Here is a 14,827-nt window from a genome sequence, read left to right as displayed (position 1 = left end):
CTTCTTTCCATTTTTTGGGGCAAATAGCATTCTTGCCGCTGTAGTCGCATACATGAATAAATTTCTATACAGTTTGGGTAGCTCTGGCCCTATAATTCCCGAAAGGGACTGCGCATTGTCTTCTGAGACAGATGGATGCTAACAAAATTTATATGAAGTAGTCTTTTAAACATTGTGGCAAGTATGTTGAGAAGGAGCACAGCCTTGCTGTTCCATCCGATGTTTAGTGGATGCTGTTTGCTCTGTATGCAAGGTTATAGACTTTTATTCTGAAGTAAATATATTTAGGACTGGAATGCAATACTTTCTGTTCCACTCAGATCTGGAGCCTTCTCTTACCATCATCACCACTATATTGCCTGGTATGCAAGGAATGAGAATGCATATGCCACTTCCAAACTCACAGTAAGATCAACAAGCCCATCAACTGTTCCTGCCTCAGCCATACTTGCACGTATTTGCTTGGGGACAAAGAACTGCGAGCAGAAGGGAAGGTTATTACTAGAGTTGTTCTGGAAAAAGTGTCAGAGTTCATGGAAAAGGGTGTTGACAAGCTTATGTGTGTATCACAGGAACTTACAAAGCTGCCTCACACATTGGTCCATCTAGCTCAGAACTACCTACACTGACTGGTAGCAGCTTTCCAGGGCTTCAGATTTCTCCCAGCCCTACCTGGAGTTGCCAGGGATTGAACCTGGGACCTTCTGCATGCAAAGCAGATGCTCTACCACTGAGCTACAGCCCTTCCCCAAAGTCGTATTTTACAGTAAGCTTGGCAATAGCCTCAGTGACAGCAAGCAAAGTTAATCTGCTTCATTTCAGTTCAGGCTGTTTGTCCCAGTATTATCTGTTCCTGAAGTGGCTCCCTAAGACTTGGGCAAATGTCTTTTCCATTGCGTGCCAAGATCCCCTGACCCCTCAGTTCCCAGAGAGCAATTAACCAGGCAGGACAACAGCATATATTTTTAGAGTAAAAGAGACCACAACTTTTATTGGTTACAGATGTGAACGGTTTAGCATAGGCATTGGGGGAAGCCACATTATTCCATTCCAGCCTGCCTTCTGGGAGTGCATCTAAGGGCAAACTCAACTTGAGATCCCCTCTGAGGGATCCCTGCCAGAGGAGTGCTATGTTCCTGGGCATTGGATAGAAGCCACTCCTCCCGGATTCTTTTAACATGATACCCTTACCCAAGGAGGGGCAGGCACATGGGCATACTCAGGGGGGGCAGGGGGGCAGCTGCCCCCCGAAGCAAAAAAAAATTAAATGGTTATCGGCAGCCGAAAAGGAAAAAAAAAGCTCAAGACTGGTCTTTCTCCCCTTTCCAAAATCTCAATAACAATTGAGCTCTTCCGCTCTTGCCAAGGAACAGTTGGCCTCTCTCTCTCTCTCTCTCTCTCTCTCTCTCTGTGTGTGTGTGTGTGTGTGTGTTGCGACGGCTGTTTCCCCCTCCTTCTGACAAAGAGCTGGTGTGCCTATCAGAGACCGGATCCTAGTCTGCACCCTGCTTGGTCAAATGGGGATGCAGGCTGAGACTTGGGCAGTGTCAGGGGGCGAATTCATCGTTGCCGGGATTCATCGTTGCAAGGGAGCTTGGCAGACTGAGTTCCCTTGCATGGTGAGTAGTTCCTTTGCAAGGACTGAGGATCCTAGGAAACTGAGTTTTTCAGCCATTTGGGGCTTTCTGTTTGGGGGGGAAAGTTTTTCTGTTTTTTGAAGCTGTTTTTTTTAAAGCTGTTTTTGTTTTTGAACCTGAACGACCATGGCTCCCCCCCCCCCGTTTTGATCCTGGGTACGCCCCTGGGCAGGCAGAGGCTACAACCTCCTTTTCAGCCCAGCCAAGGCTTACCCAATGCCTAACCTCACAAAGTTGTGATGCTTGCTATGAGGTAGGTGAAAACCAAATGGCTGGTGTCAGTTTGCCAAGTGGAAATATTCCTGCCCGGCCCTGAATACAGCAGCCAAAAATGTCCATAGTCGTAGCATAAGTAAAAGCAATTAATTTAAGGGAGTGAGGGAGATCTGGTGAAAAAATGGGTGGTTGAGGGGGAGAGCCATGTGGGGCCACAATTTATTCCCCTGGAAGTGGGCCTGGCTGGTGCTCATTGGCCAGCCAGGTCCACCCCCTAGCTAATGCCCCTGCGTTACCTGCCGGTGCTGGCCAATCACCAGCAAGCAGCCCCACCCTGACCCAGCCAGCTGCCAGATCACATGGTTATGGCTATCATCTGGCCACAACGCTACTCATCTTTGAATGTGACTGGACTTAGCTTTTAACTGCAGATGCCAAGGATTGAAACCTGCCTCTTTTGCATTGCAAATCTTGTGATCTACTGCTAAGCAAAGGTCCTTCCTCAAACCTGCTATACTTCATACATAAACATATACCAAATGACTTGGTGTCTGCATGATATTTTGCATACTAACAATGGCTCATTGATTGATTCAACTCTCTCTGAAATTACGGAAGAGAAAGGGGGAAAAATACTAGTCAACAATAGCCACAAATGCAAAGCTTATTATTAGGAGGGCATGATTCATTCACTTCTACATACTTAGGCAAACTTTGAAGTTTCCAAGTTCTAAAGGTAAGCTAAAAATAGACACAATGCATATTGAGACAACATAAAGGAATTTGATGGTACATTCTGTGCAAGATGTTGTGCTTCATGTTCATGAAGTACAGATATGTTCTTGTTCTTTGGAAATAGTTGTTTTTACATTCGTACTCCACCCAAGGAGCTCAGTGTGGTGTAAACACTTCCTCTCCCCTCTGTTTATCCTCACAACAACCCAATGTAGCAGATGAGAGGCATTGTAAACCTGATTTGGTGAGCTGATGGAGTGGGTGTAGGTGATTTGGAGGAGAGACGCAGGATATGGGCAAAGGATGAAACATCTTCTTGGTTCTCTCTTCTGATCGCTCAACCCCAAAGCTGCTTCCCCTTGGGTATAGCAGGCTTGGGTGGTTTGTTACACAGGCTTATGTGTAGTAGAAGCATTCAACATTTCCCAATTCCCATTCCCCAAATGCTGGAGGGCGTTTGCATGAGGTGGAGGTATCCTTCTGAAATGCACAGTTCAGTTCTGCTGCCAGCAGGAGAGCTCATCCATCACAAGAGGAGCCCCGCTGGTGAGGAGCATTGCAGTGCACCGTCCCACACAGTAGGAGGGCAGATCAGTGGAGACGCTGAAAATTGAGTCTTCTGAAGCTGTGGGAGGGACAGAGCTGGGCCAGCATTCTGAATCCTGAGCCAGACTTGCTGCCCTCAAAAGACAGCATCGGGTCCCATCTGGGCCTCTTTGCTGCACCATCTTGGTACATTTTCTCCTGCTCCCTGGACAGAAAGAGCAGTGGCTAAATTGCTCCATCAAGTCCCCTTGTTGCCAGACAAGCATTTGCAGCCTTGGTCCTTATGCTTCTGGCTGTTTTAAATTAGGTGAGATTAATGTCACGGAGAACCTGTTTTTGAGATTCCGCCACTGGGATCTCCTGTGCTGTGATATTATTTCCCTCTATGTACTTTTCTTGGTTCTTATCAGCACCTAAGATGTAGGTCAGCTTATGTTGGACTAGATCTCCCACGGATGGCAGCCAACAGATTGAGATTGAATCATGACAAGAAAGAAGTACTGTTTTTTGGGGACAGGAGGCGGGCAGGTGTGGGGGACTTCCTGGTCCTGAATAGGGTAACTGTGCCTCTGAAGGACCAGGTGCGCAGCCTGGGAGTCATTTTGGACTCACAGCTGTCCATGGAGGCGCAGGTTAATTCTGTATCCAGAGCAGCTGTCTACCAGCTCTATCTGGTACGCAGGCTGAGACCCTACCTGCCCGTGGACTATCTTGCCAGAGTGGTGCATGCCCTGGTTATCTCCCACTTGGACTACTGCAATGCGCTCTACTTGGGGCTACCTTTGAAGGTGACCTGGAAACTGCAACTAATCCAGAATGCGGCAGCTAGACTGGGAGTGGCTGCCGAGACCACATAACACTGGTCTTGAAAAGACCTACATTGGCTCCCAGTACGTTTCCGGGCACAATTCAAAGTGTTGGTGCTGACCTTTAAAGCCCTAAATGGCCTCAGCCCAGTATACCTGAAGGAGCGTCTCAACCCCCATCATTCTGCCCGGACACTGAGGTCCAGCTCTGAGGGCCTTCTGGCGGTTCCCTCACTGTAAGAAGTGAGGTTACAGGGAACCAGGCAGAGGGCTTCTCGGTAGTGGCGCCTGCCCTGTGGAACGCCCTCTCATCAGATGTCAAAGAAATAAACAACTATCAGACTTTTAGAAGACACCTGAAGGCAGCCCTGTTTAGGGAAGCTTTTAATATTTGATGAATCATTGTATTTTAATATTCTGCTGGAAGCCGCCCAGAGCAGCTGGGGAAACCCAGCCAGATGGGCAGGGTATAAATAAATTATATAAATAATAATAATAATAATAATAATAATAATAATAATAATAATTACAACTCCACAGGTGCAACAGCTTACTTAATGGCCAGCTTTCCTGGATCACTGCAGACCAAGGTCTGTGGCTGTAAGTTGTGAGGTAAACTTGTTTGTGGCTGCTTCTGTTGTGACAAATCACACAATTCCCTTAAAAAGAACAAAACAGAACCAATTTTAAAATCAATCCCCATTGTTGTTCTTTAAGGCTTGGTTTGCTGCTGGTTTTGTTTTGAAAGGTGTCTAAATCATCCACTCTGCCCACCGGATCTTGTTTTTATGGCTTACAGGTCAGCTGAAATGTCAAGCAATCAAGCTGTTTGAGAAGAGAGGGATTGAGAGCAGATATTAAGGATTTATTTATTTTCCCAGCCTCCTTTCAGTCATTTCCAGGCTGTTTCTCTGTTAAGAAGCCAGCTGTGGTCATGTTTGGTGAAACGGAGAAACCGTTCATCTATATTAGAGTTTCCGATACCAAACGTCCCTTAAAATAACAACAACACAAACCTCCACCGCCAGTGATGGGGCAGAGTTAGCAGGGTCAACCCCTCCCATGGGGAATTTCCACATTATGATAATGACTGAACAGGGTATTTGCATCTATGGAATATGGTAGTGTGCTTTGCACTAATATTTCAGAATATTGATATGTATTTAAATCATTTTGAATGGGTTCCTTGCTTTTTTAACACTAGATTCAAGCAGATAAGTAATAAACATACAAAGAGTGAATGGGTCCCCACCCCCCCCCCTTTTTTTTTTTTACTTTAGCTACAGAAATCTCTCATAAATCAAGTAGGCAAGTCTCAGGATGCAGTGTTATTGTTTTCCCTCACTCGCAAGGACTTAATGTGCTGGTGCAAGCACTTTGAAAGATCAGGATGTGGGAATTATCCTGCCTGATGCCCTGAGATTTCACATTCTCTCCCCCACTCTCCTTTCTCTCACTTCCCCTAGAGAAAGCATTTGCTAGGGAGGAATCTAATGCAATAACCTCCAAGGATAATAATGTTCTTCTTCTTCTTCTTCATAATTGATAACAAAATATTACCTGTTTATTTAATGTATTCTTCACATTGCTGGCAATATTAATTTGTATATGTATAATTTAGCTAAAAACAGTGGCATCTAGTGAGATTAATTATTGGCCATTTTAAAGTCTATAAACTTTTGATTATTCTGTATAGATGGTATATGAAGAAATGGGTGGAAAATTGGGAGCCTGGAGGGACTGACTGGAGTAGAGTAGTTAAGCCCTTGGAGTTGTTCAGAGCCTCATACGCTGTCCTTTATTGTGTCCTTAATTGTGCCCTGTGGCCACAGTTGTGTTCCCTAAAAAGCCAGTGTGATACATACATACATACATACATCATATAACAATTTATGTGTATGCCGCCTTTCCATAGTTAAAACGATGCCCAAGGCAGCTTACAAAAAACAACACATAACTACAAACATAAAAATTAGTCTTGAGCAATAAATAAAACATCAAAAAGTACTTGAAAAAATTGAACAATTTCCAATAAATCATAATAAGTACTAAAAGCAAAGAAACAAAAATAATAATATCAGTAACAGCACACATAAAAACCCCAGTAAAATCTCCTAAACAATATCCCAGCCCAAGTGTCTCAGCTTTTGTAGCTGAAGTCATTCGGGGTGCCAGCCTCACAGGCCAGGTGGGAAATGTCTGCAAGGCAGGGAGCAGGTATAGTGGTCTGCGCATCAGACAAGGACCTGGGAGGTCAGAGGTTCTTGTGTCCACTTCGCAATGAAACTCACTACAAGACCTTGGACCAGTCACTGCCTCTCAGCTTAATCTACCTCACAGGGTTGTTGTGGGGAGGGGGAGAGCTGTTTACGCCACCTTGAGGTCCTTGGAGGAAAAGGATGGATTTAACTGCAACAATAAATCAAAATAAAATAAAAATGTTCTGTTGTGCAAAAGGAATCTATCCACATTTCTGTTGCTGCTCAAGGGGAATGTAAACCTCTTTCTATTTCTTTCACACCGTTTCTGGAGAAGCGGGATTTGTCATTTCCACACCGATGGTTCACTGAGCTTTTAACAGGGACTGCTCACACTAAAATGAATACATATGCTAAACTTAGCCTTTAAACAGAACATTTCTTAATGTGCTGCTGCTAGATAACACCAAGTCAACATGGTTCCCCTTCTAGTTGACATTAGAGATTGACGAATCCGTCAACTTTGGCTTCTCTCGGCTTCTCATATTTCCAGTCTTAAATTCAGTTCTACAAATTACTCCATCAGTGAGTGAATCTGTTTTAAGTCCTCATGAAGAGCCATTCTTGAACAAAGGAGCTTATCGGGAAGATGGCAATGTTAAGCTACTGAATTAGAATTCATTATGTGGCTGCTGTTCACAATCCCTGCGCTTATGTGTATACACACCTCTGCAACCCAGGATAAGACTTCATGCATCTGCTTGCAGTCTACAAAAAAACTTATGCCATATAAGTGTGCTGGTCTTTAAGATGCCACAAGATTCTTTGTTGTTCTGTGTACAAGAGGGGAATTTAGTCAAAGGCAGTTACATTTGAAATCGGCATCTGCCAAGGAAAGCATAACAGAATTACTCTTGAGAAATGATGACTTAGCTGAAGGTACCCAGTAAGCCTTCTGACAGAACTGGGATTTGAACCTGTGCTTCCCAACTCCATGGCTGGATTTAGGAGTGGGGAACTGAAATTGTCTAGGGTACCAGGCAGTGGGGTGGGATGGGGTGGGGTATGGAGATGCTTGTTGCAGGCTGGGCTGCTTACTCTAAAATCCACTGAGCAGCTGAAGCAAATTGTACCAACAGTTCAATTCTCCACACGTGCACATCAGTTTTCCTTTTTTTTTAAAGATAGCCCTTATGGAAATTCACAGGTATTGTTTGTGTAGATTATCCTAATTACTTTTTCCCTCCCTCCCTTCTTTCTTTCTTATTTGGTGTTAGGGGAAGGTAGCATCTCTGGTGTGGGACACATCATGCTCCTTCTGGCATAAGTTGTCCACCTTTGGTTCCTCCGCCGCCCCACCACTCAGCTCTCACCTGTGGCTCCTAGAAGCTGCCAGCATGCGATATGGCCACACCCTAGGAGTGGATTCAACTGGCTGCTAAACCAGGTAAGGGTAGCCGATGGATCTCAAACCCTTGGTGACTTAGGGACTTTCCTTGCATTGAAGACAGGCTCCAGTAGATTGAGTGGACGAGACCAATGTTCAAGAAGGCAGTTTCTGCATGTGCAGAAGCCCATCAACCTGGGAAGGTAGCCCATCTAGGAGAAGGAAAACTCTGACCCGAAGCTCAGCTGCCTTGTGGGATATCTTCGGGAGAAGAAAAGGCAAAGGAGTAAGACCTACACAAATCCAAAGTCCCTAAGACGGTTGGATGGAGCCTTGTATGCCTTCCTCTCCGGCACTCCTGCAGCCAAGCTGGTGCCAAATGGATTGCTTTCGTTTCCTTTGGACCACATCAGCGACCTCCAAACAAACTGTCCGGCCTTGTGCCCCAGGGAAGTCACTTCATTGACTTCACCCGCACAGATGCACTCCATTCTCTCTTGAGACAGATGGATACCAGCAACAACCTTTTTCCCTAGACTCAAGTCAGCTTGCATAAATTTTAAAAAGATGGATAAAATACAGAAAGCTAAAAGTATATAAAAGAGAATCATTTAAAAAATAACCAGACTTTAATTAAAACAATATGAAAAACAGATCTATTAAAGTACAGATAATTAAAACCATAAGATACATTTGGATGTGATTTTGCTTGAAGCACACATTTCTGCAAAGCACATTTACTCTAATATAATATATTTTAATGCATTTTCACTGATAAATGCATTTTTGTGCTAGGGTTGCCATATTTCAAAAAAGTGAAAATCCAAACACAAAATTTGTTGAGCTATTTTTAAGGAAATTCACAAAGATTTGAAGGATAGCTGCATTTTGTTTTCATGGTTTTCTTTAATTATTATTAAAGGAATTGCAAATCAGGGCAGGTTTGCCTTTAAGTGCGAAGTGAATGAAACTTCTCCTCCATCCATGCCTGCAAGTCTATGCGCCTCTTACTTGGGACTAAGCTTCACTGAGCTTAATATTCCATGATCAGTCACAGGCTGGTGCGGTATGTGAAACAATAAACACTCTACAATTATATTGATTACACAAGTCAGCATGGAAATGTCATGGAATTACCCTGAAATCAGAGTGCAAGTGAAGAGCCCAGGTCCCCAGAGGGAAGATTTCCAGATGAAGATATTCCTGATTCTGTGCCTAATGAATGTCGGCAAAATGGATATGGTTTCGTATACTAGGAGGCGAGAGGCCGTGAGAGGAAAGTCTGCCTGTATCCTTTATAGTCTCTTTTTATTTTTAAAGGGTGTTTTCTCAGCTGCCTTTCACATTTAGAAAAGCAGACCTAGAGGAGGCAATCCCTGAGCAACCCCTGGATGCAGATGAATAATTCACGGTCTAAATAAATGCATAAATAATATATTTCTATCACCTAGCTATGCAATAATCAAATACTAACTGCACCACAGCAGTGGAATACAAAGCATGATTGCTCCAAACCTTGAAATCCAGAACATGAAGACTATGTACAGATGTATTTCAGAAACATGCCAGATGCGTTTGGACTTATAAAGTCTTCTTCAGTGGCGCATAGTTCAAGGACGTTCTCTTGTGTGTGGTCTCACAGAATCAAGTCATATAATATGTTACTTCAGATTCACCGTTGAGAAAAATGGCATTCTGCTTTGTAGACAATATCCAAGCCCAATGTCTCTTAGTCTTCACTTTTCTCAAAGGAGGGATGCTCCGTGCCACTCTCATATTTGGAACAGCAAATCCTGTTTGCCCACTGATGTAGCTCACTGCATATTGTCCAAAGAGATTAGCTGCTCTACCTTGCGAAAAACCCCAGACCACAAGAAGTTATATTTAGGAGGCCTCAACAATCGAGCCAGCCTGATTTTAGCCAGCCAGCTGCACACAGTCTTCAGGCAATTTCAGCTTCTTCAGCCACCTCTCCTGCAAAAAAATAACACCATCCAGATATATTCGACACACAGCTTGCTGTATCGTTATGCTGCGAAGGGTACCAAAGGGTGCTATGATGCATTTATATCAAAAGTCCAGGACTGACAGATTTTTGTCAAGGAAGCAAAGGTTACCTGCTGAGGTCTGACCCTTAGGCAAGCCCAAATAATCAAGATGAAGCTCAGCTTGACAACCTAACTGCAGAAAGTGCACGTTGGGTAAATTTCTTGCAGCATAAAATTTACTGAATGTGAACATGCTATGGGGAAATAATGATATTTCCAGATACAAAACCATGTTCCTTTCAGTACACAGATAACATAATATTCTTATCAGAAATGTTCTGCCTCTAAGGAAGAAGAAAACTCCTTGGCAAAGCATTGATCATCTGGAGGAGTCATTAACCTGCCCCTTGGGATCATCAGATCATAGGGCACCTCTGCATCCACCAATGTATTCTATGGTTTTTTTTGTGTTTTTTTTTTTTGGTAGTTTTGTCGCCAATCCTGTGCAAAATTCATGAAGGATCCCATGCCTTGAATCAATGTTTTTGTGGTGCTCACAAGTACTGAAGCTATTATTTTCATTGTGTGGTCTACCATCGCAAGCTTTAATTTGATGATATTTCCTCCCAGGGAGGACTCCATATAAAATCAGGGCTTTTTTCCAGCGGGAACTAACCGTAATTCAGTTCTGGCACCTCTCATGTAAGTTCCAGCACCTCTCAGTGGGCACCATTGCCATTCTAATAGAACGAGGGAGGGTGTTTATGATGAATTCTGGCACCACTTTTTCTAGAAAAATAGCACTGTGTAAATCATGCAGATTCAGAGGATCCCCCTTTCAATTTATTGTGTCCAAATCCTTTGGAAGAGCAAAGTGTACCAGCTCAGCCTGCTCTTCAAGTGCTAAAGGTGGATGGGCATCTTCAAGCATCTGCTCTCCTTTCTTGTTGTTGTTGTTGTTGTTCAGTCGTTCAGTCATGTCCAACTCTTCGTGACCCCATGGACCGAGCACGCCAGCACCCCACCTCCACTTGCCCTCCCGCAGTTTGGCCAAAACTCATGCCAGTCACTTCAAGAACACTGTCCAAGACACCAAAAGGAGAACACTCTCCTTTCCTTACAGTTTTGCTATCTTTAACTGTATAACCAAAGTTCCCGTAGTTGATTTTTGGGCTTGTTTCAACATGTTGATGCTTACCCATGTAGCCTTGTGCAGTCCCAGAAAACACTTTAGGATCCCTCCTGCCCCTTTAACATAATCAGTTCCATCTGCTACAGAAGTAACATCACTAGCGGGATAGAGCAGGGCATGACAGTACTGGCTTCTATTCATGGGTTGTATATGTCTCAAAGAAACCTGTGTCAATCAGAGACTGCCAGTTCTTTAGAAGATAATATTAGACTTTCCCATTCAGAAAAGGATTTGGATTGGAGTACAGTAGCTGGATCTGTAGTTGGATTGGAGTTCATACACACCGTACAAAGAATGCTGGGAGCTGTAGTTTTATCCCTTACAGAGCTAGCAGTTCCTAGCTCTCTTAACAAACTACAGTTCCCAGTCATGGTGCCTTCAGTGCGCTTTAAATGTATGATGTATACACAGCCAAGATGTTAAATGTTCTTGTCTGAGCACATCACTGGCAGCTGTGCCTTTTCTGTGGGCTTTCCTGTGGTGCTCACCTCCTCAGAAGTGTGGATCCTGCCTGGGGATTGTGCAAAAAGTAATTCCTGCTCAGTGGTGTGTTCTCACCAGGCCACCTCCATCAGAGCATCCTTGCTGTGTGAACCTATATGTACCCCAGAGACACTGTTTCATTCTTACTGTAAAAATATTTTCCGGAAAGCTTCAAATAGAAATTGATCGCTCTCCTTTCTCGTGTTGCAAACCTGGTTTTTTTTGTTTTTGTTTTAAATCAGACTATCCCTACACGGGCTTCACAGTGGCAAGGACTTCATTTCCTAGTGTGCAGATTGATGATTCTACAGTATTGTGACATTTCATTGAGTCAGTAATTATGGAAATTACTCCTAATGAAGTGTAAAAAGAAGCTGACAATTGCCATGGGGGTGGAGGAAATATACCTCCAAAGTCTATCTTTGATTTGTTGAACAAAGCAGCAGAGAGTGGCCTTTGAAGTAAAAGGCAGGGCTGATTTGAGTTCCCCTGTAACCTTTCCAACCTGTGTTATGAGTAACTTGAATTGACCTATGAATTCCCTGCTCTTCAGGTACATTCAAGCTGCTTTACTGTTTGTTTCTCAGTGCTAAATGGATTCTCCAGGGTCATAAAAGGACGCAAGCTCTGACCATTAACTACCTAAGGATGATGGCCTAGGATCAGGAGTGTGGAATTTTTTGGACTCTGGGGGCCAAATCTTTATCTGGCCCCCAGCTGACTGTCAGGGTCTTGGGAACTGCAGAGCAAAGGGCACTGCACAGTCTTACATAACCTGGCAATTTTCCACATGTTGCCCGGATCTCAGCTCCCATCATCCTTGACCATTGGCCATGCTATCTTGGGATGATGGGAATTGGAGTCCAAAACTCTGGGAGGGCACAAGCCGGGTTGGAGGAAATGTGTACTACACATTCATAGTGTTTAAATAAAATGTACTAGGACACCACCACCCTTTCATGTTTTGGGGAAATGGGCTGTTCTAGCTGTTCTTAGACAAGTGGTATAAATAATGGACTGGATCCAAAGCAAATTAGTCATTACTTGTATCCTATTAAGATCAATGTGAAAAGTTAGTCATGACTAACAGAGGCCCTTGAAATCAAAGAAACATGCTTGTGACTACTTGCCCTTTGATCCAACCCAATATTCTTGTGATGCAAAAAGCATAGTTTGCTTCTCAGTGACTACAGTATTAGCACCAGGCATGAAGAGCTACCACATTTGGAAAACCTTGGCACAATCCAAATTGAGTTTAACCCCTTTTCTCACTTTTAAGTCTACTCACAGCCTTGCCTCTTCTTATCTATTTTCTCTGCTTTCACTCTAATCTTAAAAACTTAATCTCCTACTAGACTCCACTGCTGTATTCTATGGTGATGTCAGGGGTAAGGGGTTGGTGGGGTTGGTTGGTGTTGTGGAACTGGCCTCATGACAGCAGCATCTGTGCCTCTTACCAGGATGGTCTGGGGTGGGTGGGGCAAAGAGCAGGCACATTGGCATAGCCAACCCACTGCCCCATCAGCTAATCCTGCTGTCTTCGCGCTCCTTCATGGGCTCTTATAGAAGAAGAAGAAGAAGAGTTTGGATTTGATATCCCGCTTTATCACTACCCGAAGGAGGCTCAAAGCAGCTAACATTCTCCTTTCCCCTTCCTCCCCACAACAAACACTCTGTGGGGTGAGTGGGGCTGAGAGACTTCAAAGAATGTGGACTAGCCCAAGGTCACCCAGCAGCTGCATGTGGAGGCGCGGATACGCAACCCGTTCCCCAGATTACGAGTCTACCGCTCATAGACTACCCCTCTGTGAGTTCTTCTTGATATTCATTGTTGACTAACTTGATACTTTTACCAATTCGTGGTGATGATTATGGTTCTCATTTTTAACTTTTCCGTTTCCGTTTCTGTAAGCTGAAGCCACAAAAGTGTCTGCTTTCTTCCCCTGCATCCCTGTTCTTGGTCAGGTGGGCCTTCCAGAATCACATGGGATTTGACACCCGGAGGCTTCAGAGAAGGGCAAGATTGGTAGAAATCAGTGCTTCTATCTGGGGACCCCACGCTTCACACTTTGCCCTTGCATAGCTAGTGACAATCTTTTCCCTTTCCACTTTTATTTGACCTTTTTTTTTTTAAGAGTGTGAGCTTATGAACAGGGATGAATTCATTTCATTCCCGCACAGAGTTTAATATATTTTAGGCACTTCAATAAACCATGGCAATGAATCCAGGTAAAGTAATACCATTTAAATTCCCAGTGATTTCTGGAGCAGAGTTTTAAACTTGTCAGTGGGACCTAACACGTCCTTAAAGTTGGCTGAATGGTGTCCCGAGGCCCTCCCCATCTTAACTGTGCATCTCTATAGCAATTAGCAACTGAACAGCAGAACACTGGTAAGTGACTTTCATGGTTACCATGACATCTAGCATTACAGATCTCTCCAAAGCAAAGCAGGGACATTCTTCTAATAAATTCCAGCATGCAGCAGAAACACAAGGTGTTGATTCTGTAATATTTCAGCAGCAAGAAAATATTTTCAAACACAGGTTTCGTTTTCTCTCCCTACTTTTTTACATTTGATCACGTGCCATTGCACATTTGTAAAGACATATACTTTACAAAATATTACAATATTAAACCTGTACAGACAAAACTGGTTTGAACTGAGTGAAGAAAAAAAATGTCCTTGCAATGTACTGTACATTCCATTTTTTTGTACAATCTTCACAGTTCCTTCTAATGTAGTGTTCCTTGGACACTGAGCACTGTTATGGGACTGTTTCCATCAACCTCCATGTTCTGTTCAGGAGTGAACCAAAGATGGGCTGGGCTGAAATGAAGGACTCTTTCTTGATTTTGTACAGTCCTGTGGTTGATTCTCTATGCTTGGCCTTCTTGCCAGGTCTTGAGGTCATGAGGATCCCAAAAGCTTATTGATTGGCTCTCCAGGGAGCTAGGTTGCAATAACAGTAGAAAGGTGAAATGATTGTTTAAACAAAGGATACCAGATGATATTTTTTTTCCACCTAAAAACCCCTGCATTGAACTCTGGAGACAAGCTTCCTCCATCACCAGAAATTGTATAGACCAGGTGGAACAATAGCATCTGCAGGCAAGGCAGCATGACTCAATATTCGACTTCCATTTCACTAGTCCCCTCATTTTGAGAAGGTTCCTCCTTTGAGGTCAACTATGACTGCATTTCATTTCCTTAGCAATTGTCCCTTTACATGTCACATATTATACAATCTCAAAATCAACCTGAGCATTTGGGTAATCATTTATCTCCGGTATGAAAACTCTTGGAAAAAGGTTTCTGTGACATTAAATTATGAGGTATGGAATTGAGGTGAATTATTCATTTTCTTGCATCATCCTGGCTTGGATGGGGCTATGAAGTTACCGACTGATAAATCCTGGATTTTTTTCAGCAAAAGTCACAGCCTAATAATAATAATAATAACAGCTTATTATTTCTAGCCCACCCATCTGGCTGGGTTTCCCCAGCCACTCTTAGCTGTCATACAACACATTAATTGCATGCAGAACATTGCATCTTCAATTTACAATAACTCCAAGAAGGTTGGATAAGACCACTGCCTGAAGTTCTGGAGAACCACTGCCAGCCAGTGTAATTCAG

At 43.5% G+C, this 14,827-nt stretch overlaps 1 non-coding gene across 1 annotated transcript; it reads right to left on the bottom strand.

The window, feature by feature from the left end:
• Positions 1-673: 673 nt before the first annotated feature.
• On the bottom strand, positions 674-745 carry TRNAA-UGC. The gene has a single exon. It is a non-coding gene; the product is annotated as a tRNA-Ala (tRNA).
• Positions 746-14,827: the final 14,082 nt, after the last annotated feature.

Source organism: Lacerta agilis, chromosome 9 (genome assembly GCF_009819535.1).
Source record: "Lacerta agilis isolate rLacAgi1 chromosome 9, rLacAgi1.pri, whole genome shotgun sequence".
NCBI classification, from domain to species: domain Eukaryota; kingdom Metazoa; phylum Chordata; class Lepidosauria; order Squamata; family Lacertidae; genus Lacerta; species Lacerta agilis.
This window is presented reverse-complemented; position numbering and strand designations above follow the sequence as displayed.